Raw genomic sequence first — 26,566 nt, 5'->3', positions numbered from 1 at the left:
TCCCTGTGATATGCCTGAGCCAGCTCGCCTGAGCTCACAAGAGCACCTTTCTTCCCAAATCTGTATTTAATGATAGTACCGTTAGGTTGGTAACATGACATACTAAGCCCCCTCCCCCCCTCCCCGGCCCACCACCACCCTGGGGCACTAGTTGTTAAGCATTTCCTAGCTCACCATTTTTCCCAGCCTTTCCCACTGAACTCTGGTCTGTGCGTCCAATTGCCAACTTGGTATCTCCCTTTGGAGATCAAACATGTCTAAAATGGAACTCCTCCCCCCGAACCTAGTTTTTCTCCCCCAGCTCTCCCCTCCCCGGAAATAGCAACTCCAGCTTTCTAGCTACTCAGGGAAAAAAATGTATGTTCTTTGACTCCTCTCTTTCTCTCCTATCACATATTCAAACCATTAGTAAATTCTACTGGTTTTACCTTCTTATATATCCAGGATACGCACAATACTTACTGAAGGTACTTCCATAGGATGCATAGATAGATCCAGGAGGGAGGAAGAGAAGAGTTGCGTTCCCTGATAGAGCTTGGTGATCTAGTCCGAGTGCTTATTACCACCGACCTCCCCTTCTTCACCCGTCTTCTAGTATTTGTGGTAAGCAAGAGACTCCGTGCACATGCACTCTTATGTGCTTGTTGTAGAAAGAAATCAACAGGATGGAGAATCTTTATCAATGTCTTTCCCTCCCACATACTTTCAACCACATGGAAGGTGTATATGGATTCTGTCTTTCTACCATTGTTCTAGTTGATGCAACACAAAGCAACAAGTCAATGGGGGACTTCCTATGGAGCTAATGAAACTTAACCGTCAGGGTCCCTGCCTTGATCTGGTTTGTGTGAGCACTGAGAATGGCTGCGAGTCCTAAAGTATCCCCGATAGGAAGAAAAAGCCAGATTAGTGGTTCCTAGGTAAGTTAAGGTGCCACTTATTGGAATTCCATTTGCTGATTAGATCACCTGTGAAAGAAAGTTGTTACATATTCTATCTAAATGCTTTAAAAGTATTTACAAGAGTTGTTTGAAGGCACTCAAGCCATCTGCCTGATAACTGATCAAATAAGTTTGGTCCTAATTTTATCTGGAACTTCCAGAGTCTACACCATATTGTTACATGTCCGACATATATAATTAGAACTTCGATAACGCTCCATCAGGGTAAACTCAAAGCAATAATAAAGCTGTTATTGTCCCAGATTATTCTAATGACATAAAATAGAACTTCAGAAACATCAACCGTTAATATCTACACAATGATAATATTTCCTAAATAAATTTCCCACATTTCACCCCCTACACCAACATTTTGGAAAGCTGTACTGCGTCTATCTGCTGAGGCAAGGGTAGAGCAGGGTATTTCATACTGAGGTCAGAAAAACCACACAGATAGTCTAAGAAAATAATGTAAAAAAAAAAAAATCCATTTTTTACCATTCTAGTTGGCTAGCCTTTGAATGGTTGAAGTGCAGATGGGTCCACTCCCTTAAATGTCACCCACTATCCTGTCAATAGCCAATGACAAAACAAACAGATGGCTAAAGAATGGGGTGGGGGTGAAGGGCAGATGGGAGGGAAGGAATACAGGCTGGAAATAACTCAATTCTTGTTTTAGTAAGTTGTGTGTGTAGAACTCTGCTGGAAAATTTCACCAGAGTTGCACTTTCAGAAAGATGGTAAGATTGGATTACGTCTTTAAAATAATTGTTCAAATAAGTGGGCTAGCACAGAGGAGAAGCCTGTATTGACTCTCTGTTTACCCAGAAGGGGGAGAAAAGTACAAAACAAGCTTTTCTTTAACTACAATGGCAATCTTCTAATAGCGGCACTGACTTACTCCAAAATACAAGACTCAGAGGTTGATAATCATCTTCAAGCTCAGGTTATTGCATGCAATTTTTCACATTCGTTCGACTTTTTTCACATAGCTCTTAGTAAAGTAACTCTCTTAACAATAAAAGCTTTTATGGAGCCCATTACTGTGGATAGCTAACCACTCCTGGGTTTTTTGTTTTTTTTTTTTTTTTCCTTCTTCTTCTTCTTCATCTTCTTCTTTTTATTGGCTCCTTGGAATATTTATGGCTGCCTTTGTTCTCACTGCAAACTTACACATCTGGCTGTGTGTGGCCAGTTTTGTGGGTTTTGTTGTTGTTGTGGGGTAGGCAATGGGTAAGCGGGTGTGTGGATGTTTGGGTGGCTTCGTTTATGCACATGTGATTCGCTTTTCATCACCTTGTCACTGCAAATCTTCGTTTTTTTAGCTAGGGAGTGTTCTCTCCTGGACTCTTTCCACTGGGAGCTGTGTGACCTAAAACTTTATGAGCTGCCGTGCTGCCTTCTTCCTGATAAACAGGTTCCAGGATGGAGGGTGTCTTGAGTGAGGCTGGGCTTCAGAAGGAACAAAAGCTTGACTCCCTAAACACAGAATGAACAGATTAGATTCCTTGGTGAAGAGTTTCACTGGGACTGACTTCCACAGGCAGAGCGAGTGCTGTCTGGCCTGAATCAGGAGAGAACAAGGGAGCCTGTTCTCCATGGCATTCTCGTGGACACAGGTGCAGTGTGCATGAGAATTTTCCATCTTTACTGCTGCTCCAAAGGACTGCATTTAGGCATTAAAACACTGGCACCAGTCTCCAAACTCATAAAGGACAACTCTGCCTTGCCATTCTAATTCCTCCTGCAATTAAGCCCATCTTCTGACCTGGAAGATCAGATAGTGGTTGAGATGGCTGGCTCTCCAGCCAAGGTGTCTGGGCAGGTTAGCTTGCTGAGCCCCAATATCTGCACCTGCAAATTGGGAATAATAATAGTATTGACATTATAGGTTTGTGGTGGGGATTGAGATAATACAAATAAAGTGCTTAAACCCATACTTGACCAATAGCGAGGTCTCAAAATATTGGACCTTATTAGCCCTCTCATTAGAATTCGAGCTCCTTGAGGGTAGAGTTGATTCTTTGTGTTCACTGCTGTATCTCTAACACCTGGACCTTTGTATGTGTCAATAAATACTTGCTGTAGCAATTCCACATCAGCTTAACCTAAGAACTCCCCGTTAAGGAATCAGGGAGAGGGGTTTTCCTAAATATCAAGTACAAGGAAGCCTTGGGCCTCCATGGTTACCTGGTTCCTGTTAAGCACCCATCCAAGGGGGATTTGAAAGGAATTGGGAACGTTTCACCTCCCAGTAATGCTCATAGGATGGTAACTCTCAAACCCATCTAGAAAGCAACACAGGCAATTCCCAAACTCATCTAAATCCACCTTCCTTACTAGAAAAGACCCAAAAAATTAGCACACCTCCCTCAACATAGCTCATCCTGGAGAAATGCTCCTTACCCACAGGCGTCATGCCTCCTGACCCCTCTCAGCTGTGAGGCTCACTTTGAAGCCCTTTAGCACAGGAGGCTATAAAGTGTTAATCCCCTTGTTTCTGAGGCTCTGTGGCCAGTCTAAGCATAAAACTATTTTTTGTGGCCAAAAACAATTGGAGATCATGGGTCTCTGGGCTTTGAATGCAGGATTTTGCAAAGACTTTTTTTTTTTTTTTTGTGGTCAATATAATAAATTAAACCTTTCACAAAACAAACATCCCAGCCCCACTGAGGATGAGGGGATGCCAGGGAACGTGCAAAGACATTTTTATACCAGCCTATTCTTTACTGTATCAATGTTGTGGTATGTTATCACGGGGCTCTTTCTGGATCCATTTTAGCTGAGACTCTGAAAAGCATAAAAGCAATAAAAGCAATAGATGGCCAGTGTGTGTGTGTGTGTGTGTGTGACTGTATTAACCTCCAGCTTCTTTTCCCTCTGGATCCACGCTTAGTCTCATCACTCCTTGAGATGACCAGACGAGTTGAAGACAGACTTGATCCCTTGCCTGTGCATGAAGCCAGTCCACATGATGGGATCCACGAAGGACCCATGACTGGCTTTGTGGGTGATGAAGTGGATCGGAAGAGCCTCAGTGTGGACGGCACAACCCCAGGGTTTCCTGTGGATCCTGTTAGTAACTGCCTGAGATCTACGTTAAACACACCTGGATTCAGGGGGTTCAGCTGCGTTCAGTGTCAGGGGACAGATCACTCCCCACCCAGTCCAGGCCCGGAGACTGTGGGAATTATCACAGCGATAAGGAAATTGCTGGAATGTTAACCACTGCCAGGAAGCAATATGGGGAATCCAGGAAATCATAGACTACTTTAGCCCAGGATACAAACAGTAAAAACTTCTTTTATAAGGGCTGAAAGGAAGGAATTGGGTCATTCAGGTGTGTTCCTTGTGGCCAGTGGGTTATGACATACTCTTCTAGCACAAACAAAGGAATCTTCAGTAGTTTTTGGTTGACTGTCCTCCCATTCTCCTGGCTGTGCTCTCAGGCCGCAGTTAGGGAATGTTTGTGCTGCTGAGCCCCAACTTCCCTTAGGAAGCACTGAAAAAAAAAAAAAAATACAGGTTCCTTGTACTCATGTGATATAATTATGTCTATGTAATTGAAAATGGATGAAAAAGGAACCACAAGGGCCTCCTCTAAAACAACAGAGAGGAACATGTTTTAAAAGGAAGATATAGAGATTCAGTATGTGAGGTCTTTTTTGTGACAGGAAACCTAAAATACAAAGAGATTGGGATTAAGCAAAAAAAGGTAGAGAGGATGGCAAGCTGGGAAGTCTTAACCAGAGCTACCAAGAACACAGTCATGAAACCATGAGCAGCTTGGAATGTGCCCAAGCACCAGGAGGGAAAACCTTAGTGGAACAGCCCCATTCCCTTAAGGGTCAAATGATCTGACTCCTGGGACGTTTGTTCAAGCTGATGACTGACCTCCCGCACCCTCCCCCCACCCGAGATTCAAATCTTTAGTTCTGGAGCTAGAGAAGCAAGGGCAAAGAAAATGCAACTTAAATATATCTCTATTCTATTTTTAAATAGGGTCCAGCCTCCTGTACACTTTGTGGTATTTTCCTTCTATGTAAGCCTGAAAGATGAACTAACACTCACTACCCTGAGTTAGCTCAGTCTTTGTTTGTTGGAGTTTCTTCTTCAAGTTTTTGTTTGTCTGTTTGTCTGTTTTAATTTGAGAGAGAGAATACAAACGAAAGGGGAGGGGCAGAGGGAGAGGGAGAAACAGGCTCCCTGCTGAGCAGAGAGCCTGATGCAGGGCTCCATCCTAAGATCCTAGGATCATTACCTGAGCTGAAGGCAGAAACTTAACTGACTGGGCCACCCAGGTGCCCCAGTTTTGTTTTGCTTTTTTTTTTTTAAGATTTTATTTATTTATTTGACATAGAGAGAGAGAGATCACAAGTAGGCAGAGATAGATGAAGAAGCAGGCTCCCTGCTGAGCAGAGAGCCCGAAGTGGGGCTCAATCCCAGGACCCTGGGATCATGACCTGAGCCAAAGGCAGAGGCTTTTACCCCCTGAGCCACCCAGGTGCCCCTTGCTTTTTTTTTAAAGATTATTTTAGAGAGCAAGAGTAGGAGCAGGGGGAGGGGCAGAGGGAGAGGGAGAGAGGCAGACTCCCCGCTGATCACCAAGCCTAACTCAGGGCTCAAGGCAGGGCTCCATCTCACAGCCAACCCCAAGATCATGACCTGAGCCGAAATCAAGAATCAGCTGCCCAACCTACGGAGCCCCCAGGCCCCTCAGGAGTTAGCTCAGTTTTAAGGGAAGATCAAAAGCAGACAGTTCAGTAAACCTTTGGTATTGAAATATAAATTGAGTATTGAAATGTAAATTCTAAAGATTTTAATCTCTATAGTTAAATAGTAATCTAGTGCAGAAGAAGGGGGGCTGGGGGTGATCCCAGGCAACTCAGAATTATCTTTCTAAAATAATGGAAAAATTCATGTTTTATGTCACTTTAAACTGATTTAAATAACCATGCAGGGTGTTACATCTCACACGCACAAAAAGCAATAATGATTATCTAGGGGTGCCTGGCTGGCTCAGTTGGTGCAGCATACAACTCTCAATGCCGGGGTGGTGAGTATAGGCCCCACATTGGTTGTGGAGCCTACTGAAAGGAAAAGAAAAAAAGAAAAAGGATTTTTCTCTAATTCTTTGAAGATACATCCTTGGTTGTTCTGATTTCTAGCAAAGGCTATTGATCACCAAGAACTTTGACCTTAAGGAGGTGAAGCAGTGATTCTCAACCAGGGGACACTGGCAAGAATAAAAATATCCACATTATAAAATATCCTGATTATCCACATTGAGTAGGGTGGAGGGAGAAGAAAGAGAAGGGATTTGTGACTGGCAACTAGTGGGTAGAGGTCAGGGTTGCTCTTAAACATCCCGAAAGGCAGAATGACCCCCACATGAGGACTGATCTGGTCCAGAATGCTCTTAATGCCAGGGTCGAGAAACTGCAGCATTAAGGGTGAGACTCGTCTATGGTCATGAAAATGTTAACAAGGGAAGTTACTGCAAAGAAAATTTCTCAAACACAACATGTTTTGGAAAATGTGCATAATGTTATAGCAGTTTCGGTTTAATAGGAAAGAAATATATAATTTTTAATTAAATTTAAATAGGTTTAGTTAATGAAGGGATTCTAAGGAACTGGTGGGAAGACTTCTTGGAAAGCATAGTGATATCCCTAACTTAATACACGGAATAACACCATTCACTAACCTTTTCAGGAACAACCCACCCAGCCATAGATGGCTTTCTGAGGCATTCTGGTAGGTTACAGAAGGTAAACGTCAGACACTGCCTGTTCTCCTATGGGCGGCACACCACGTGACTCATTCCAGCGTCTGCAGTACAGATGCAACATACGTCAAACTGTCCCATACTGAAACATTCTTTTCAGCTGGTTCAAAGTTTCTCCAGAGGCACAGTGTGTGCCTGACAAGCACCTCACGTGTGTGGGGATGAATTTCAGGGGGATGCAATGGGTTCTAACAGCAAGCCTCTCTCGCAGGAATTTATCCCATTCTTGCAAAGGCCATCTTTCTATTCTTTCTGGCATTTTTTATATATTTGACATGTGTCTTGGACCAGTCAGCTTGCTCTCACAAAATACCACCGACTGGCTTATACACAACAGAAACTTGTTTCTCACAGCCCTGGAGGCTGGAAGTCCAAGTTAGGGTTGGGCGAGGGCCCTCTTGAGTATCAGACTTTTCAATGTGTCCTCACCTAGCAGGAAGGACTGGGGCGCTCTGTGGGTGTCTTTTATAAAAGCACCGGTCCTGTTCAGAAAGGGCTCCACCCTCATGGCCTAATCACCTCCCAATGGCCCTAGCTCCTAATTCCATCACATCCGGCTATTAGGATTTCACCATGTGAATTTTAAGGGGTCACAAACATACAGACCGTCACACTACGATCATGTCAAGTGGTGCCCCTGACTTTTCCCATTTTAGGTTTTATCCGCCTTTCTCCTCACTGCAAACATAAATGATCAGGAGCATGATTATTACACAAATCTTCCTTGTCATTAGTCTTTTAAAATGAAGTATATTAATTTGAAAAATTATATCACGTTTGTATAAAATTAGTTCTCACTAGGCTGCAATTTTAGGAGGAAGAGACACCCAATAAAAATAATTCTTAGGAGACAAAACATATAAACAGAGGCAACATTTATATCATGGGCTTCTATAACATGCAGAATATTACCTTACAGTCCAATGACTGCGTGTCCTAGAGGAACACTGATGCGGGTTTTACAGGTCTTCTTGAGGTATGCATATCAGACACTGTTCTTTGACCCATCCATTCCAGAAACGTTTATCGAGTGTCTTCCACATGTATGTGTTATATTGGGCACCATATGGCATACGGTTCCTATAATTTGTTGGAAAAGATTTACTTAAGATAAACTATAATTTATCACTGTGATTGTGTCAATAAAGAAATAAATTATAAGGTGGGTTTCATTCATTTATTGAACAGATATCTATCTGACACACCTCTATGGGCTAGAAATCACGCTACGTCCTGAGGACCCGAAGACTTTTTACTAAAGCTGATAATCCTTATTTGAGGAGGATGGGCGTACAAACTTCCCGGGGTGGATGAACAACAACGGTGAGGGGCAATGCGGGATGGCAACTCGGCTTTCACCTTAACCTCCTTCGGGCGAGCCTTCTCGTGCCCCCAGCAGCTGGGAAGCTAAATGCCTTGTTTTCCCAGAATCCCTGGCAGCTGCTGTTCCGAGGGCCTGTGCGCTGCGCTCACGCCAGACGTGAAGGCGGACGTGAGGAGGAAGCCATCTTCCCGCTGCTTCACCAGTTTTCCGCCAGCAAGTTCCTCCTGAGGAGGTTGGTTTCGCTGTAGCGCTCTCTCCGTGACCAGCCACTGGTTTCACCGGAGCGGAGAGGCAGACGTGGTGGCGGTGGCGAGCAGCAGCTTCCTGAGCCTAAGATCAAAGTCTCGTTCCCCCCGTGCGGCGGATTCTCCGTCTTCCGGATTGTGGCCCGGAAGCGGCTTCCATGATGGGCCGGTTTGGCGCTGTGACTCTCAGAGCTGTCCTGGAAGGACGATTCGTGGGCTCCTGTGTCACCAGACCTTCCAGACACTTTGGAACCCATTCTCTGACACTCATTCTGCTTTAAAGAGGCCGGTGTCCCCTCGGACAACAAAACACTGACTTGAAAACAAAGACGCGGGAAACGCCCTGCCTCGTGGGAAGCCGTGAGGGGAGCAGGTAAGCTCAGGCCTTAGGCATTTGTGTGATGAGAGTCTTGGGAGGCAGATGGAAGTCGGCTGGCTCTGCTTTGCCAGGCTGGGTAGTTTCCCCTGTCCTTCAAGCACTGGAGGGAGGGAACTTTGCAAGTTTTAGGCTCGGGAGTGATACGGGGGTGAGACCCTGGAAAACAGAAGTAATACTTTGTTTATCTTTGTGTCGTCAGTGTCTGGTACCGTGCTTGGGGGTGTACCAGCCCTTAAAAAGGATGAGATGCAAAATTATGAGATTAGTGATCTAGGAAGATTTATCTGGCTTTGGCGGCTGGCTAAGGAGAGAGGGGAGGCAGAGAGCCCCTGGCCTGACCCAGGCATAAGGAAGAGCCAGGGGGAGTGTGCGAAGGGTTTGAAGGAGAGCTCACCGGGCATTAGGCTATCAGTATCAGTCAGGTTCAACAAGAGAAGCAGAACCCACAGGTCGGACGTATTAAGAGATTTGGTGCAAGGAGTTGGTTTACAGCTTCTGATTACAGGAGCTGGCGAGGTGAGACTGAAATCCATAGGGAAGTCCTGGGCATTGGTGACACTGTGGTCCGCAGGCAGAATTCCTTTCGAGAAACCTCTGATCTGCTCCTTAAGGCATTTCAGCTGATTGAATTGGGTGCCCCCAGATTTGGGGGGCTCACCTCCCTTAGTTACCGCCAATGATTATGGCCTTTAACTACCTTTGCAAACACCTGCACAGCAACTCCTGTTTCTGCTCAAGCCTAGGGAAGCTGGTGTATCAAAAAGACCGTCACAGGGGCACCTGGGTGGCTCAGTGGGTTGAAGCCTCTGCCTTCGGCTGGGGTCATGATCCCAGGTTCTGGGATCAAGCCCCGCATCGGGCTCTCTGCTAGGCAGGGAGCCTGCTTCCCTTCCTCTCTCTCTGCCTCTCTCTGCCTACTTGTGATATCTTTCTCTCTCTCTCTTTGTCAAATAAATAAATAAAATCTTAAAAAAAACCAAAAAACCGTCACAGTGGCCAACCACCAGCAAATGAGAGCAAAGGGTAGGGAGTCCGGTGAAGCAGGTCCATCTATCTACTCCTCCCGATGTTCGGTGTGCCGATCTGAAATACAGCTCACTCAAGGAGGAGCTCTGTGGGAATGGTAGAGGTGGTTTACAGCAGAATTTACTGATAAGCGGAATAACTTCTGTCTTAAAATTGTGGTAGCCCTCTAGCTTATTAATCAAACTGAGACAATGCTGAGAATAGAAAGGGGGTTCTTCTAATAATTATGTCAGGACCATGAACAAAACACAGGGAAGTTCCAAACAAAGCAGATACATGGTCCCCTCACTCAGCCTGAGATGCTTTGGGTTTTTTTCTCCCCCCTTGGTCTTTCAAGTTTTTAAATTCCAGCTACTTAACATACAGTGCAGTATGAGTTTCAGGTGTAGAAAGTGAGTCATCACTTACAAGAGCCGGAGCTCATCACAATAGCCGTCCTTAAATGCTTTGGGTCCTCCTTTTCACTCGCTTTTCAAGGTTTCTGCAGGGCACGTGGACCTACCGATACCTTCTGCCCACTGTTCATGTCACAGTGGGGGACGAGGAGTGCCACTAAACACAGAGCTTTGTTAGTTTCCTAAAATTTACACGGAGCAATTTTACTAGTATTGGAAAATACTTCTAGAAAGCAAGAATTTTTGTCATTGACTGAACCAGTTTGCAAGTGAAAGGATTATCTTTCAATAAACATTAAACAGATAAAAATGGTGAACAGTTAATGACCTCTCTCACCAAGTGATAAAGTGACATTGAGAAGAAAGAGGCAGCAGGGTAGAACATTTAGGAGTTCGACTTTGGCATGAGACTGCTGTGGTTCATATGCCAACTCCTTTTGTTAATTCTGTGAATTGGGACAAGGTGCTCGGTCTCTCTAAGCCTCAGTTTCCCTATCTTTGAGATAAGGACAAAAATAAAGCTTGTGTCGTGGGAACGTTTAAGGATTAAATGAAACAATGCATGTTGAAATTGTTTGGCATGGTGCCTGGCACACAATAAATTTTCCATAACCATGATTTATTATCATCGTAATATAGCTACGCAATCTTTGAACCAAAATATCAAGTAAGATTTTTTTCAGGCAACATAATAAAATATTACCCATGTATTTATTTTTATGATTATTACTATTTGCTAGGGTTTTATTTCTGCTTAATAGCATGTCCATTCCGATTATATTATCCTGATGGCAACACCAAACTGAATCTGGAAATATCTGTCCATATGACAAACCTCTCCCAGAGTAATGTTAAGCATCATCCACATCTTCAAAACCTTTTCCATAAATGTGGCTCTTCTCCATGAAGTGTAATTATTGAAAACAGCTATGTTTTTGAGATTTCTGCTACAAGGAAAACTAGCGAAGGCATAGGACTGTTCAACCTAACTAGAAATGATAGGGAATAGAAGAGCTTTCCCACTATGCTTTGTAGTTTATGAGACTGTCTCTAAATAATTCATTAGTTCTAAAGTGACATAAAAATCAATTAATTTTAATGGTGGATAACAGATTATGGTATTTAATAGTTCATCTGCTTTCATGAGGCAGAGTGAATTAGACAACACAGTGCAAATCTAATAAGAGTTCGGAGCTCTCATTTGACTGTTGGTCAAATGGAGAAATGATGAGCAGATCAAGAATTAGAAACGAGAGCATTCTATACCAGTTGCATATATAGTTTATACATAGAATTAAGTTAAGAGCTTTAAGGAACATAAAACGTGTGCTGCATTCCCCTTTAGCGTGCTCTTAAAACTTAGTCATTAACACTACCTGAACTTGTGTAATCTATTAAAGAAATAAGATACCAATATATGCCTTCCTCTCTCATCTTTTTTTTCTTTCTAAATATGAGAATAACTTAGATATGTTGTCCTTAAAAAGTTTTCAAAAATGGCTGTTTGCAAATAATTGAAAGAGTACCGGCCTCTCGGGTTCCGTTTGTCTTTGTGGTAGTAAAAAGAGCCTATTTGCTCTAACAAATCATTTTTATCATTATGAAACAAGCCAATTTTAACTCAGAAAAGTAGCCACTTCTTGATCAGATTTAGCCAGTTGAGACTTTGGGCTAATGACTCCCTCCCCCCACATAGAGAACTCCAGGTACAGCCCAGTCTCCATCCCCCAGTGGAGGAAAATGTACAAAGGAAGCCTCACTAGCAACTTTCATTTTAAAATGCTGTTAAATGATTTCTTTGGAATATCTGCGGCTGTACAGTAAAGGAATCACGAGGTCACAGTTGCCTGGTTTCTATTGATTCTCCTAGCTAATAAAGAGTTAAACAGTGAAGTGCGGTCTTTTATTTTTATTTTTTTTTTCTTTTTAAAGGCATTTTGAAGGTGCTGGAGAGGGAAGGCCCGGTTCTAAGTGGTCATGTGGCTACCACCATTCATCTTGGTAGTGACTATCTGTCAAAAGTGGCAAGAGTCCCTGTTAACAGCCCTGACCTGAGCGGTAATGAAGGGAGAGTGCACGGCAAAGTGTCCATTATCAGCAGGTCGGGAGCAGTAAATTGGAGCAGTTTGCTTCAATCTGGCTGCAAGTTGAAATGGAAGATAGGTGGGGATCAGCAAGAGGCAATTTTATCCTATGATCATTTTTGTCAGATCGCATCAGAGTGGCAACTTAGTTCGATGCATGATTTCAATTAACCAACTCTGGCCGTAATGCTTCCACTGCCGGGGAAGCTCTTTTCCGAGCCTGGGTTCCTGGTTATTTCTTATTTAAATCCACGTGAGCACACACAGGTGGGAGAAGCTGCGGTTTTAGTAAAAAGGAAGTGACACGTGTGGAGAGAGCAACTGGCTGCCCCAAACCTGGCGTCTGTCCAGCAGGCAGCAGGCCAGCCCTGCCCTGGGGGCTCCAAGCGTTACCTGGCTTATCTGTAAATTTCCCCACTCTGAAATCTGTGTCTGATGACCTTCAACTCTGGATTTTAAATATGTCGAACTTACACGTTGTTGACTCTTTGACAAAAGAATTAGCCTTTTGGATGATGGTTTGAGGGAGGGTTAGGTCACCAAATTCTGTACTTAGGCTAAGTCATGTGAAGCTGCTCAGAAGCACTAGAAAATGAGTGTGAGGCTGAAGCCTGAAGCTTAACTCTTAGATCCCTGAGCAGTAATGACCCGAAGACAAGTGAGTAGTTGTTTCAGTGATTGTACAAAATATAATGCATACATGTGATGGCAAGGCTATCTCTGGTCTCACAGAACTTACACCCAGGGAGAACGAAGATCTACACAAATGGCTGTACGAAAAGTGGGGAGTGCCACAAAGGGGAAATAGACGTCCTGTAGAAATTTAGAGAAAGATAACTTTTGGGTGGGGGAAATCAGGGCAAACACGAAAGAGATAAACATTTAAACCAGGTCCTGGTACATGGTAGGATATTTCCAGGTGAAACTGGAGAGTGGCTGTATTTAGTTTTCTATAGCTGCCTAATAAATTGCCATATATTTAGCTGCTTACAACATCCCTGACTTACTAGCTCACAGTTTCGTTGGGTCAGGAGCTAGGTTAGCTGGGTCCTTTGCTCAGGATCTCAGGGACCTGAAATCAAGGAGTTAGCTAGGACTGTAGTCACTGTGGCTTGGTTCCCTCCTCAAAACTCATGAGATTGTTGGCAGAATTGAGTTCCTTGCAGTTGTAGGACTAATTCTCCATAGATTAGTGGCTGCCAGCTTCGGTGGGTGGGTGGGGGGGTGTCATTCTCAGCTCCTACAGGCTACTTGTCATTTCCTGCCACATGACTCCCTCTAAAACATGAAGTTTTTTCCTTCAAGATCAGCAAAATGGCAGGGGCACCTGGGTGGCTCAGTTGGTTGAGCGTATGACTCTTGAACTCAGCTTAGGTCTTGATCTCAGGGTCATGAGTTCAAGCCCTGCTTTGGGCTCCATGCTAGGCAAGGAGTCTACTTAAAAAAAAAAAAAAAAAAAAATCAAGATGGAGCTTCCTGATTTTAAGACGAGCCCAGTCCCCCTTAAGTACTTACCTGATTAGGTGACCCCTACCCAGACTGATGAATCACTTACCTCTACCTCAGAAACCAATAATATATTATATATTAGTTAGTTGAATTTAAATTTTTAAAAAAATGAAAAAAAGGTACAGTCAAAAGACTATGCTATAAAAAAAAAAGACTATGCTATAAAGTTAAAACAGATTCACAGTCCCATTAACAGTTCACAAGAGGTTTCTTTCCTTCACATTGTCTCCACCATTTGTTACCTCCTTTTAGTAATAGTCCTTGTAGTAGGCATAAGATGGTATCTCACTGTGGTTTTTACTCACCTTTCCCTAAAGATTGGTGATGTTGATCACCTTTTCTTGTGTGTCTGTTGGCCATTCGTATATCTACCTTAAAAAATGTCTATTTGGGGGTCACTTGGGAGGCTCTGTCAGTTGAGTATCCAACTCTTGATCTCAGCTCAGCTCTTGATCTGAGGTGGTGAGTTCAAAGTCAGTGTTGGGCTCTGCCATAGGCATGGAGCTTACTTACAGGGAAAAAAAAAAGTTTGGGGGGCACTTGGGTGGCTCAGTTTAAGCATCAGACTCTTGATTTTGGCTCAGGTCATAATTTCCCAGTTGTGAGATTAGAGCTCTGCAACAGGCTGGTGCTGACTGGAACAGGCTCAAGATTCTCTCTGCTCCTCTCTCACCTTCGCTGGCGTGCATGCACACTCTCGTGCTAAAAATAAATAAGTAAGTAAGTAAGTAAATATGTATATGTATATATATTTATATGTGTATACACATAAATATATGTGTATACATAGAAATATGTATATATATATACATATGTCTAGTCAGGTCCCATTTTTAATCAGATTGGTTTTTGCTATTGAGTTTTATAAGTTCTTTATGTATTTTGGATTTTGACCCCTTATCAGATACATGGTTTGCAAATCTTTTTTCCCATCCCCTAGGTTGTGCTTTTCATTTTGTTGATCATTTCTTTTTCTGTGCTCTAGCTTTTTAGTTTAATGTAGTTCCACTGGTTTGTTTTTACTTTTGTTGCTTTTTGTTGCTTTTGCTTTAGATGTCCTATCCAAAAAATCATCAACAAGAAGGTTTTTTTGTCTTCTATGAGTTTTATGGTTTCCGGTCTTACACTTAAGTCTTTAATATACTCTGAACTAGTTTTTGTGAGTAGTGTGAGATAGGTTCTAGAGTCATTCTTTTACATGTTGATTATCCAGTTTTCCTGGTGCCATTTATTAAAGAGAATGTCTTTCCTCCTTTGAGTATTCTTGGTCCTTTATCAAATATTTTAAGTCTGTGACTTCAAATATATAGTGTTTGCTAAATGTTGCTTATCAGTTATATGTATATGTTATAAATTTATATTATATATGCAAATAATTTGGAAAAATTTATAAATGACAACTGGGATTGTTGAAGAAATACAAGATAGCTAGCTCTCATAAGAAAAGTTTAAAATAATTGATCCATTTAGTCATAAAAGCTTATAGTGGAAGGTAATATAAGTGCTGTCCCACTCAACTTTTTAACCGATGAGTGTTCTTACAACACCCTCAGTGTAAGATCATTCTGCCTTTGCTTGGACAATTCCAGAGACTGACAGACCACTAGATTTTTAGACAGGCTGTTGAAGTTAATTATTAGTAAGTCTTTCACCTCATATGAAGATATGCCTTTCTTATGATTTAGCTCCTCTGTTCATAGCCTGGTATTGGAACAATGCCCAAGAAATCTAAAGATCTGCCACATGACAGCTGACCAAGGAAAGTTGTGGGATTTTTGTGAGGAATGCATTACTAAGGATCTTCCATATTCAAAATTGATGAAAACTGAGATTGATATAGGGTGGTGATTATTTTTCTTTACTGGCTAAAGCTTCCATGGAGGGAAGGACAATTCAGTAGCCCTCAGCTTTGAACTTAGACAATTTTTTATTAAATTTGAATTATGGAGAGTTTACTTTGGAGAGTAAGGAGAGCTTTTTCACTTAAAAAGGGAGAGAAATGTATTTGAAGAAAATTTTCATGTCTCCAAGGATTCTCTTCCCAAGCATAGGGGAACAGTTAGAGGTATCATATTATTCTCCCAAAGGAGTCCAAGATACCACCATCTCCAGAGATCAATAGGAACAAGAAAATGAACTGTCTTGAATGATTTAAAGATTTGTGTATCCTGATGCTGAGAAGTGGACACACAGATTCTTTAGCACTGATGGCATTCTGACTTTGCTTCTCAAGCCAAGGTTTCTTAAATGTACCTCTGTGACTACACTTAACTATTTCTGTTGATAGATATGACATATCTAACAAAATATATGTTTAAAACATACATGGGCAGATGTAAGTACCATTGCATGTTTCAATATATTTATGTGTGTATTAAATATGTAATATCAGATATCCCAAAGCCATTCATTTGCTTTGTTTAAGCCTTCAACTTTGGATGGGGGCCAATCACTGTTTTCTTAATTTCTCTTTCTGCTGCTTGATTATTCATATATAGCAGTGCAATGAATTTCTGTACATTGATTTTATATCCTGCTACCTTATTGAATTCATTTATCAGTTCTAGTAGTTTTTTGCTGGAGTCTTTGGGGTGTTCTTTTTTTTTTTTTTTTTTTTTTTAAAGATTTTATTTATTTGTCAGAGAGAGTGAGCGAGAGCGAGCACAGGCAGACAGAGTGGAAGGCAGAGTCAGAGGGAGAAGCAGTCTCCCTGCGGAGCAAGGAGCCCGATGTGGGACTAGATCCCAGGACGCTGGGATCATGACCTGAGCCGAAGGCAGCTGCTTAACCAACTGAGCCACCCAGGCGTCCCTTTGGGGTGTTCTATATATAGTGTCACAGCATCTGCAAATAGTGAAGGTTTTACATCTTCCTTATTAATTTGTATGCCTTTGATTGCTTTTTGTTGTGTAATTGCTGTAGCTAGGAGTCCAGTACTGTGTTGAATACAAGTGGTGAAAGTGGACATCTGTGTCTTGTTCCTGACCTTAATGGAAAAGCTCTCTGTTTTTCCCCATTGAGGATGATGTTTGCTGTGGGTTTTTCATATAGGACCTTTAATGCTGATGTATGTTCCCTTTAGACCTACTTTGCACAGGGTTTTATATTGAATGGATGTTGTACTTTGTCAACACTTCTTCTGTTATCTGTTGAAATGATCATGTGATTTTTATCCTTTCTCTTACTGATATGACATATCACATTGATTGATTGGCAAATATTGAACCACTCCTGCCTCCTGGGGATAAATCCCACTTGATTGTGGTGAATGATTTTGTTAATGTATTGTTGGGTTCAACTTACTAGTATTTTGTTGAGGATTTTTCATCTATGTTCATCAGAGATCTTGGCCTGTAGTTCTCATTTTTTGTGATGTCTTTATCTGGTTTTGGTATCAAGGTGATGATGTCCTGATAGAACGAATTCAGAAGTTTTCCTCCCTCTCCCATTTTTTGGGAAAGTTTGACAAGAATAGGTATTAACTCCTCCTTAAATGTTTGGTAGAATTTGCTTATGAAGCTATCTGGTTCTGGACTTTAATTTGTTGGGAATTTTTTGATTATCAATTCAGTTTCATTGCTGGTTAATAGGTCTATTTCTTCCTGCTTCAGTTTTTTTTTTTTTTAAAGATTTTATTTATTTATTTGATAGAGAGAGATCACAAGTAGGCATAGAGGCAGGCAGAGAGAGAGAGGGGAGGAAGCAGGCTCCCTGCTGAGCAGAGAGCCCGACGCGGGACTCGATCCCAGGACCCTGAGATCACGACCTGAGCTGAAGGCAGCGGCTTAACCCACTGAGCCACCCAGGCACCCCCCTGCTTCAGTTTTGATAGGCTTTATGTCTCCAGGAATTTAACCCTTTATTCTAGGTTGTTCAGTTTGTTGGCATATACTTTTTTATAATATTCTCTTCTAATCATTTGTATTTCTGTGGTATCAGCTGTTACTTCTCCTCTTTCATTCCTGATTTTGTTTGAGTCCCCTTCCTCCCTTCCTTCCTACTTCTCTCTCCCTCTCTCCCCTTTTTATGAGTCTGGCTAGGGGTTTATCAATTTCGGTAATTTTTTTCCAAGAACCAGCTGCTGGTTTCATTGATCTGTTACATTGTTTTTTCAGTTTCTATATATTTATTTCTTCTCTAATCTTTATTATTTCCTTCCTCCTCCTGCTCTTGAGTTTGGTTTGTTCTTCTTTTTCTAGCTCCTCTAAGTATAAGGTTAGGTTGTTTATTGAATATTTTTCTTGTTCTTGAGGTAGACCTGTATGGTTATAAACTTTCCTCCTTGAACTGCTTTTGCTGTATCCCAAAGACTTTAGACCATTGTGTTTTCATTTTCATTTCTATGTAATTTTTCATTTCTTCTTTGCTTTCTTTGGTTGACCCATTCATTGTTTAGTAGCATATTATTTAACCTCCCTGATTGTGATCTCTTCAGATTTTTTCTTGGATTCATTTCTAGGTTCAAAGTCTTACGGTCAGAGAAGATGCATGGTGTGACTTCAATCTTCTTGATTTGTTGAGACTTGTTTTGTGGCCTACGTGATCTATTCTGGAGAATGTTCCATGTGAACTTGAAAACAATATGTAATCTGCTGTTTTAGGTTAGACTGTTCCTTGTTTTGTTTTGTTTTTTTCTTAACTTGACAGTGAGCACACAGTTGGGAGGTGGGGAGGAGAAGGCGCATAGGAGAGGGAGAAATAGGCTTTCCACAGAGTAGGAAGCCTGACATAGGGATGGATCCCAGGACCCTGGGATCATGACCCAACCAAAGGCAGCTGCTTAACTGATGGAGCCACTCAGTGCCCCAGGGTGGGAATGTTCTGAATTATACCTGTTAAATCCATCTGGTTCAGTATGTCATTCAAAGCCACTGTTTCCTTACTGATTTTATGTTGCGTTGATCTGTCCCTTGATGTAAGTCAGGCATTAAAACCCCCTACTGTTACTGTATTATTATCAGTTACTTTCCTTTCCTTTTGTTAATAGCTATTTTATGTATTTTGGTGCATAAATATTTACAATTGTATCTCCCTGTTGGATTGTCCCCTTAATGATTAGATAGCGTTCTTCTTTGTCTTTTGTTATAGTCTGCTTTAAAGTCCATTTTGTTTGATATAAGTATTGCTATTCTGGCTTTCTTTTGATATCCATTGCATGATAAATGTTTCTCTATCTGCTCACTTAAAAATCTGCATATGTCTTTAGGTCTGAAATGAGTCTTATACAAGGCTTATGGATGGGTTGTTTTTTTTTTTTTTACTCCATTCTGTCATCCTATGTCTTTTGGAGCATTTAGTCCATTTGCATTCAAAATCATTATTGATAGTTGTGTATTTACTGCTATTTTGGTACTTGTGGTTGTTTCCACTACTCTTCCAGAGTGCTAATTTGTTCCTTAGCTTCCTCTAGCCTGCTATTTATTCCGTCTGGTGTGTTTTTAATTTCATTTGTTGTGGTCTTCACCTCCGATTGGTTATCTTTTAAGGATTTCACTGATGTCCTCCATTCTTTTCTTAAGTCCAGTGAGTATCTTTATGATCATTACTTTAAAGATTTTATTTATTTAGAGAGAGAGAGTGAGAATGAGCACAAGCCAGGGAGGGGCAAGGAGAGAGGGAGAGGATCCCAAGCAGGCTCTGTGCTAAGCACAGGACCTTGATTTCATGACCCTGAGATCATGACCTGAGCAGAAATCAAGAGTTAGCTGCTTAAGCTGAGCCATGCAGGCACCCCTGATCATTACTTTAAATTCTCTATCTGGCATATTCTATTTGCTTTGCTTCAATTTCTTGCTGTGGTTTTGTCCCGTTCTCTCATATAGGATATATTCCTCTGTCTCCTCATTTTGTCTAATTTTGTGTCTGTTTCTGTGTTAGAGAAGTCAGCTATGTCTCCCACTCTCGAAAGTAATGGCTTTAAGAAGAGATCCTCTAATGCCCAGCAATGCAGTGTTCCCTGTTCACCAGAACCTGGAGCTTTAGGTACTGTCTTCTTTGAGGGTTGCATGTGTTCTGCTGTTGTGTCCTGGCTGCTTTCTCCTTTAGTCCAGTCATCTGCAGAGGCGTTGCCTGTCGTGGGAAGTGTTTGGTCCCCAGCCAGAATGGGGTGCACATTTTTAACAAGGTACAGCTCATGCTTCTGCATGGTTTACCACCACTGCTACCACTGCCTCAGGGACCAAAACCCTGCAAAGCACTCAGGTTGGGAGATGCGGTGTTGGCAAGGTTTGCAGTGGTATTCTCGGGGGACTTGCAGGGCCAAGACTAAGGCAGACGTGACTGGGAGAAACTGTTCTGCCAAAGTGTGGGGGCGGGGCTTGGAGTAAGCGGTTAGGTAGTGAATGCCCTCCCTCCCTCACTGGGCTCTTTCCTGCAGGTGGCCATGTTTATGCTGAGGGATGGAGGAGGGAGATGGCTTATGCCAGCTCCTTTGTTCATAGAAAAGTCCCTCCATGATCCCTGCCTCTGCCCTGGTGGGACATGCTCCAGAATGAGTAAACCACTCTCTTTCTCATATGCCCCAGGCTGTTCTCAAACTGCTGCTTCTCTGCTGTATCTCCACAGGCTGTTTGTCATGGTATCTCTCTCAGGATGGGGACTCAGCTTCCTGCGTCCTTCAGGCTTTCCCAGAGCCGGTCCTGCTGATTTTTAAAGTTCTAGGCCATAAAGAACGGGTTTTAAGAACTCATGAAATTTGGCCCCTCTTTCTTTCAAAGCCAAATGTTGAGGGGATTCATTTTCCCACATGGACTCCATATTGGGATAGTCTGTTTCTCTTCCTTCTCCATGTCTCTGGCTTCCCCAGCCCCCATGGATGGCCACGGTCTGTTTAATTCCCCACTGTCTCCACCCTTCCTCTCTCTTCACTGTGGCTTTTTCTCTCCCTTTTATTGTGGAGATTGTTGTGCCAGTCTTAGGGTTGGTTTCTAGGTTATCGACACTGATGTGAATGTTACCTAGTTGTATCTGCAGGATGAGGTGAGTTTACAGTCCTCCTATTCTGCTGCCTTCTCAGGCTCTTCTATGACTGATAAAACTTTTAAGATCAACTAAAACCCCAACTCCATCTTTTTGAATTTTTTTAACAGGTCACAAGGCCACTGATTTTCCAAAGGGCACTTCTACCTCTGAAAAATTTCTTCTGTTTTTCTATACACTGAAAATCCTCAGCAGTGGACAGGTTTATGTACAGGCATAAACTGATTTGTCTGAAAAATTATGAGGCAATTATTGGACTGAGAGAGAAGTGAAATGTTTCCTTATGTCTGAATCCCTCTCATAGGAAGACAGGAAAAAAGGCTATGAAATTGTTCCTCTAACATGAAAGCTATCTATGTCAAAATATTACGTTTTTGAAATTATTATTATTTAAGTTTCTCAGTCCAAAGGCATGTACAGAATGGGAGTAAAGGGGTCAAGACGAAATGTGCTCAAGACCTCCTGGTAGCTGGTTTCCTTGGCTCTCAAGAGTTGCTCCCCTGATAGAAGGTTAAATACCAGGTTCATATCTTCAGAGTCTTCACAAATAATTAGTAAGCTGTGAAAAAATGATGAGGGAACTCCTACCTTCCTCAGTAGTTAACCTTGACCTGGATCCTTTCTGAATTACCCAACAAATACAAAGCTAAGGAAATAATCTGTTTATATTGGCCTCAGGTATAATGAATTAGAGGTCCTCAAATGTTGACATTATGAAAAGAGATGAACATTTCGTGTAAAAATTGGGGTTTTTAAGGTGTGAGGAAACAGCTTTTAAGATGGTATATCCAAGGTAGAAAAGATGGGGAAAAAAATCATTGAATTTCTGAACTCTTAATGATACATAGTTAGTAGGGCAAAGAGATTATAAGTATTATCCTAATATATGGGAAGAAACAGGTCACAAGATAGAAAAATGGACAAAGGACATACCCAAAGAAGTTTCAAAAGATATACAAGTGACTAAAAAGGAAGATAGAGGCTATATTTTAATAATCAAGTAGGTGAAAATTAAAATTATAAGTCTGTGTGTCATACAACAAACTGGAAAAGAAAACGTATTCTTATTCATTGTTTTATAAGTGTAAAAATAGAGTCATAAATTTATATACTTTTATATATATATAATTTGGAAATATAGAGAGAAAAATTTAAGATATGTATACTTTTTGGCTCAGCAAGAAAGCAATGAAAGGTGTAACCAAAGGTAAGGCTATAAACATATTCTTAGAAGATTTACATAGTATTACACAAATTTGTATAAAATCTAAAGACTGAAATGGTTTACGGAATTGTGGTACACTTAAATTTATTATACTCTGCGGTCAATTAAAATGATGTAGAAACATCTGTTATTCACATAACTAGAAACTCTAAGTCAGGTAAGATGAATGAAATCCTGATATGTTAACACAAACATCAAAAATATCATTAATGGGGTGCCCAGGTAGCTCAATTGGGTAAGTGTCTGACTCTTGATTTCCACTTAGGTCATGATCTCAGGGTCATGTATTAGAGCCCTACATCAGGCTCCAGCACTGGGCTTGGAAACCTGCTTAAGATTTTCTCTCTCTACCCCTACCCCTCCTCCTTCTGTCTCTTAAAACAAAACAAAACAAAATGAAACAAAACAAAACAAAAAACAGGATTAACAAGAAAAGCAAGAAGTATAAAAAAGGTACATAAACCTAGAATCAATTGTATACATTTAAAAACACAAAGCGGGGCGCCTGGGTGGCTCAGTGGGTTAAAGCCTCTGCCTTTGGCTCGGGTCATGATCCCAGGGTCCTGGGATCGAGCCCCGCATTGGGCTGTTTGCTCAGCGGGGAGCCTGCTTCCTCCTCTCTCTGCCTGCTTCTCTGCCTACTTGTAATCTCTGTCTGTCAAATAAAATAAATAAAATCTTTTAAAAAATAAATAAATAAATAAAAATAAATAAAAACACAAAGCTACACTATATATTTTATGGATGCATACATATATAGTAAAAGAATTAAATACAAATGGAAAATCTACACTTAAAGGAAGTAAGGGAGGTTACAAAGATTGGGGAAAGCTAAATAAGTGCCTTCAGCCCTATCTGTGATGTCATTCTGAAGCAGTCTAAGCTAATATAACAAAATATCAATACTTGTTAAACCTGGATAATGTATACTTTTCTACTGACAATATTATTCCATTTTAAAATATATTAGCAACATAATAAAAAGTTATAAAAATGAATCTTTAACATAGAAAAATATTTCAAATATATTAGTTATCCAATCAATAAGCAAGGTATAAAACATTTGCAACATACAGTGCTATTAAAATTTTTTTATATTTGCATTTTCACATAGCTAAAACTTATAACCATAGGTTTCAAAGTAAAACATAGTTAACCATAGTGATGAATGGCTGAAGGACAGATCATGTGAACTTTTTTTTCCTAAATCTGTATTTTCTGGTCTTTATACAATGAGTTTGTAATAGAAATACTTTTATTTTGGTATCAGTCTTCATTTTATATCAGTATTTATGCTTACTGATTTTAATCTGAAATGAAATTTGCATTCTTGGCATCTGCTAGAAACTTTGAGAAAGTTCCCACCTGATCCTTCAAGAATGACAAAATGAAGAGGCCTCTGCCAAGGACAAAACTTTGTGTCTGTGAACTTCTTGTTGCTTGACGTTTACATGTCTCACCCTAACTTTCAGTGGTCATTTTTTTTTAAAGTTTCTGTTTAAATTCCAGGTAGTTAACATACAGTGTAATACGAATTTCAGGCATGCAATGTAGTCATTTATCACTTCTGCACAACACCCAGCACTCATCATAGCAAGTGCCCTCCTTAATCCCCATCACCAATTTCATGCATCCCCACTTCCACCTCTCCTCCAGTAACCATCAGTTTTGTTCTCTGAAGGGTCTGATTCTTAGTCTCTCTCTCTCTCCCTCTCTTCAAGTCCCCTCCTTTGCTCTTTGTTTTGTTTCTTAAATTCCGCATGTGAGTGAAATCATATGGTATTTGTCTTTGTCAGCAGTTGTTGCTTAGCCTGGCTTTTGCAGAATATAGTTAGAGTTTAAATATTCCAGTATCAGATACCTTGCTCAGCCATTCTTGGAATTTTCCACATTGATGAAGAAGATTGCATGCAAAATAGCTCAGTAGAATAAGGAAGAAGCTTAGTTTTAAGGGCAGTTTGGTGACAAGGTAGGGGCTGAAGTTGGATCAGAGTTAGCTGCTAAGTTATTGATAGGTGAAGCATTAGTATCACTTTTTGTGGAAAATACTGAGGGGCTGCCTGCCTTTCTGCCTACTTGTGATCTCTCTCTCCCTGTCAAAGAGATAATATCTTAAAAAAGAAAAAAAAGAAAATACTGAGGGGGAAAACATACAAGGGGTAGCCTGGAGAGAAATTTAAAGTCGGGTGGATTTTTTTATCTGACCAAAATGAGAATATGCTTGAGTGCTGATGGAAAGAGTCCTTTAGTGAGAGAGATTAAAAACACAATTTCTGGGGAGAGAGTGAAGGAGACTCTGACATTAAGGAATAACCAGATTCTTAGAGAATGAAAAGGGGAAAATGGGAACCAGAACACATCTGAATTCAGTGGTCTTTGAAAACAGGAGAAAGAGAGAGGCTAGAAACAGTGGTGGATTTTTCCATGGTGATGGAAAAGTATGGGAGTTCCCTTTTGGTGATTTCTGTTTTTGAAAGAAACTTAACACTCCATGCCTCTTATATTAACCACAAATATAGGATGAAGACATACTGCCCCCTTCCCTCCCTCTCTCTCTCTCTCACACTCACACACCCACACACACGTGCGCACACACATATAAGCAGTCACACTCAGGGCACAGTCACACATGCATTCACAGATACTCAAGAAGAGGGGGTAATGACTAGTTTATTTTGTGAGGTATCAAAATAACAATCACCACAACGGAAATAACTGACTGTACTGGGACTGAATTCCATTCCATTCCTCATGCTAAACACTTAATTAAAGTAATGTTTTTGCCTAAAATTAATTGCAAACAGGGCTTTAAAAGTCAACCAAAGAAATCAGGTTGATTATTTACTTCTGTCCCGATATATGACTAGAAGAGGATGAGCTGTGTAGCTAATGTGGAAAGTAAAACTTTTCTAGTTTTTTTTTTTTTTTTTTGCATTCTTTGAAATGATGTGCAAATCAGAACCAACTGAATTAAGCAGGCCATACATCGTACTTGAATACAATGATTAATGGTACCTACACAGTAATTTATGGGAAAATGCTATTGAGCTCAGATATTATCCTGACCATTTTTGCCACACACTATAGTTCAATATGTGTGTGAGATATCACCTTTTTAAAAATAAAAAACAAATTTACATTATCTATTTTTTTCCACATTATCAATCTCAGTAGGTAGACTCTTTTGACCATTTCCAGTACAAAGCAGTAAGCCTCACCTTGGTTATGCCTGTAGGATAATGTTTCTTTACAGTATCATGTTTTATGGAATCCCAGTGGAAAGGAGAAAAAGGATGAAAAGTGTTTAAAATTAAGAAATTCACGCACTATTAGTATAGAATCATCATTCTTATTTTTAGTCTGCCCAATTCAAAACCCCAGGACTATATAAATATATGTGTGGACGTGTTTTGCATTATTAAAAAAAAACCTCAGTGGAAGTACAGAATTAAAAATAACTACAAGTAGTTTATGCACGGTTGCTTGTATCTGTACGGATTTTTAAAAACCCTTACTTGTGTTTCCTATTTGCTTTATGCCCTTTAAAGGACTGAGATTCATAATATACAAAGAAGTTTATGTGATATATAGAGCAGAGCCATAAACCATATTTTATGCATAACAGTGATTAAATGCACGCTTGATATATTTCACTAAGATGGAAACCATGTCGAAAGGCTTACATTTTGATAACTTTCCTTTTGGGGGGCATTTCTAAATTATTTAAGTTGAAGAATAAAATGACTTGTTTGTGAATTTACATGCTCTTTTTAATCATCTTTAGGTAATGCTGATATGGCAAAGACGCTAAATTACAGGCAGCAGTGGGAATCTACTGTATAAAAGGCACAGAATCATTTTGTATATGAGTCCATGAGGAATATTCTGTTCAAGGAGAGGAGACATAAGAAAATTACCTAACTCATGAACCACACATTAAGAGCGTAGTCAGCTGTTGTAAATGCGTATCCAACAACAAACCATTATGTATCTTTGGCTTAATTATATGCGCTTATTACACACCTGTACTGGGAAGTGGAGGCTGCTATTTTGCATTACTTGTGGTTTTCTCTATCAAAACAACATTAGCATTACGAAGCTTATCAAGGTTACGAATGAGTTCTCTGGCTTGGGTTTGTAGTCCTTTTATTTTGTGCACAGCCCAAAGAAGATGAGGAGAACAAATTAGGAAATATTTTAATCATGTTAGCAAAGAATCTCTAAATTTAGAAATGGAGTGAATTTATAGACATGGACAGACATCAGCAAAATTACTAAGCTTTTGTAAATCAGCCTGACGTTTAGGAAGAGTAAAAAAGTTAGATAAATTCAGCATTTAATTTTTTCCCCTAGAGTTCCATCTTAAAGGGTATTAATTATGGTGATGATGATGTTAGTGTTATTTACTAGTACCTCAAAATAAGGGAAAATGTTAAACCATCAAATAGTTCATGATTTACACTTTCTGCAAGTCACATTAAATAAACAATCTAGGCAAAAGTGTTTTGTATGTTTAAGAGCATCTCCTAACCAAATGGAGGGTATTAAAACATTTACTATGAGGAAAGTGTAAATATGTATGTATCAAAAACAGCCTCAAAAGATCATAAGTGGCTCTAAAAAGAAGAATTTTATGGAGTTCATTTATAAATGTCATCAAAACTTGTTACTT

At 40.6% G+C, this 26,566-nt stretch overlaps 1 long non-coding RNA gene across 1 annotated transcript in view; it reads left to right on the top strand.

Moving 5' to 3' along the window:
- Window positions 1-8,418: 8,418 nt before the first annotated feature.
- LOC116568899 overlaps window positions 8,419-26,566 on the top strand; it is a 45,681-nt gene continuing 27,533 nt past the window's right edge. The window contains exon 1 of the long non-coding RNA XR_004276774.1: window positions 8,419-8,671. This is a non-coding gene — a long non-coding RNA (uncharacterized LOC116568899). The remainder of the gene's footprint in view (window positions 8,672-26,566) is intronic.

The sequence above is a fragment of the Mustela erminea genome, chromosome 11 (assembly GCF_009829155.1).
Source record: "Mustela erminea isolate mMusErm1 chromosome 11, mMusErm1.Pri, whole genome shotgun sequence".
Lineage (NCBI taxonomy): Eukaryota > Metazoa > Chordata > Mammalia > Carnivora > Mustelidae > Mustela > Mustela erminea.
The sequence above is the reverse complement of the archived record's forward strand: the minus strand, read 5'-3'. Positions and strand labels throughout refer to the sequence as shown.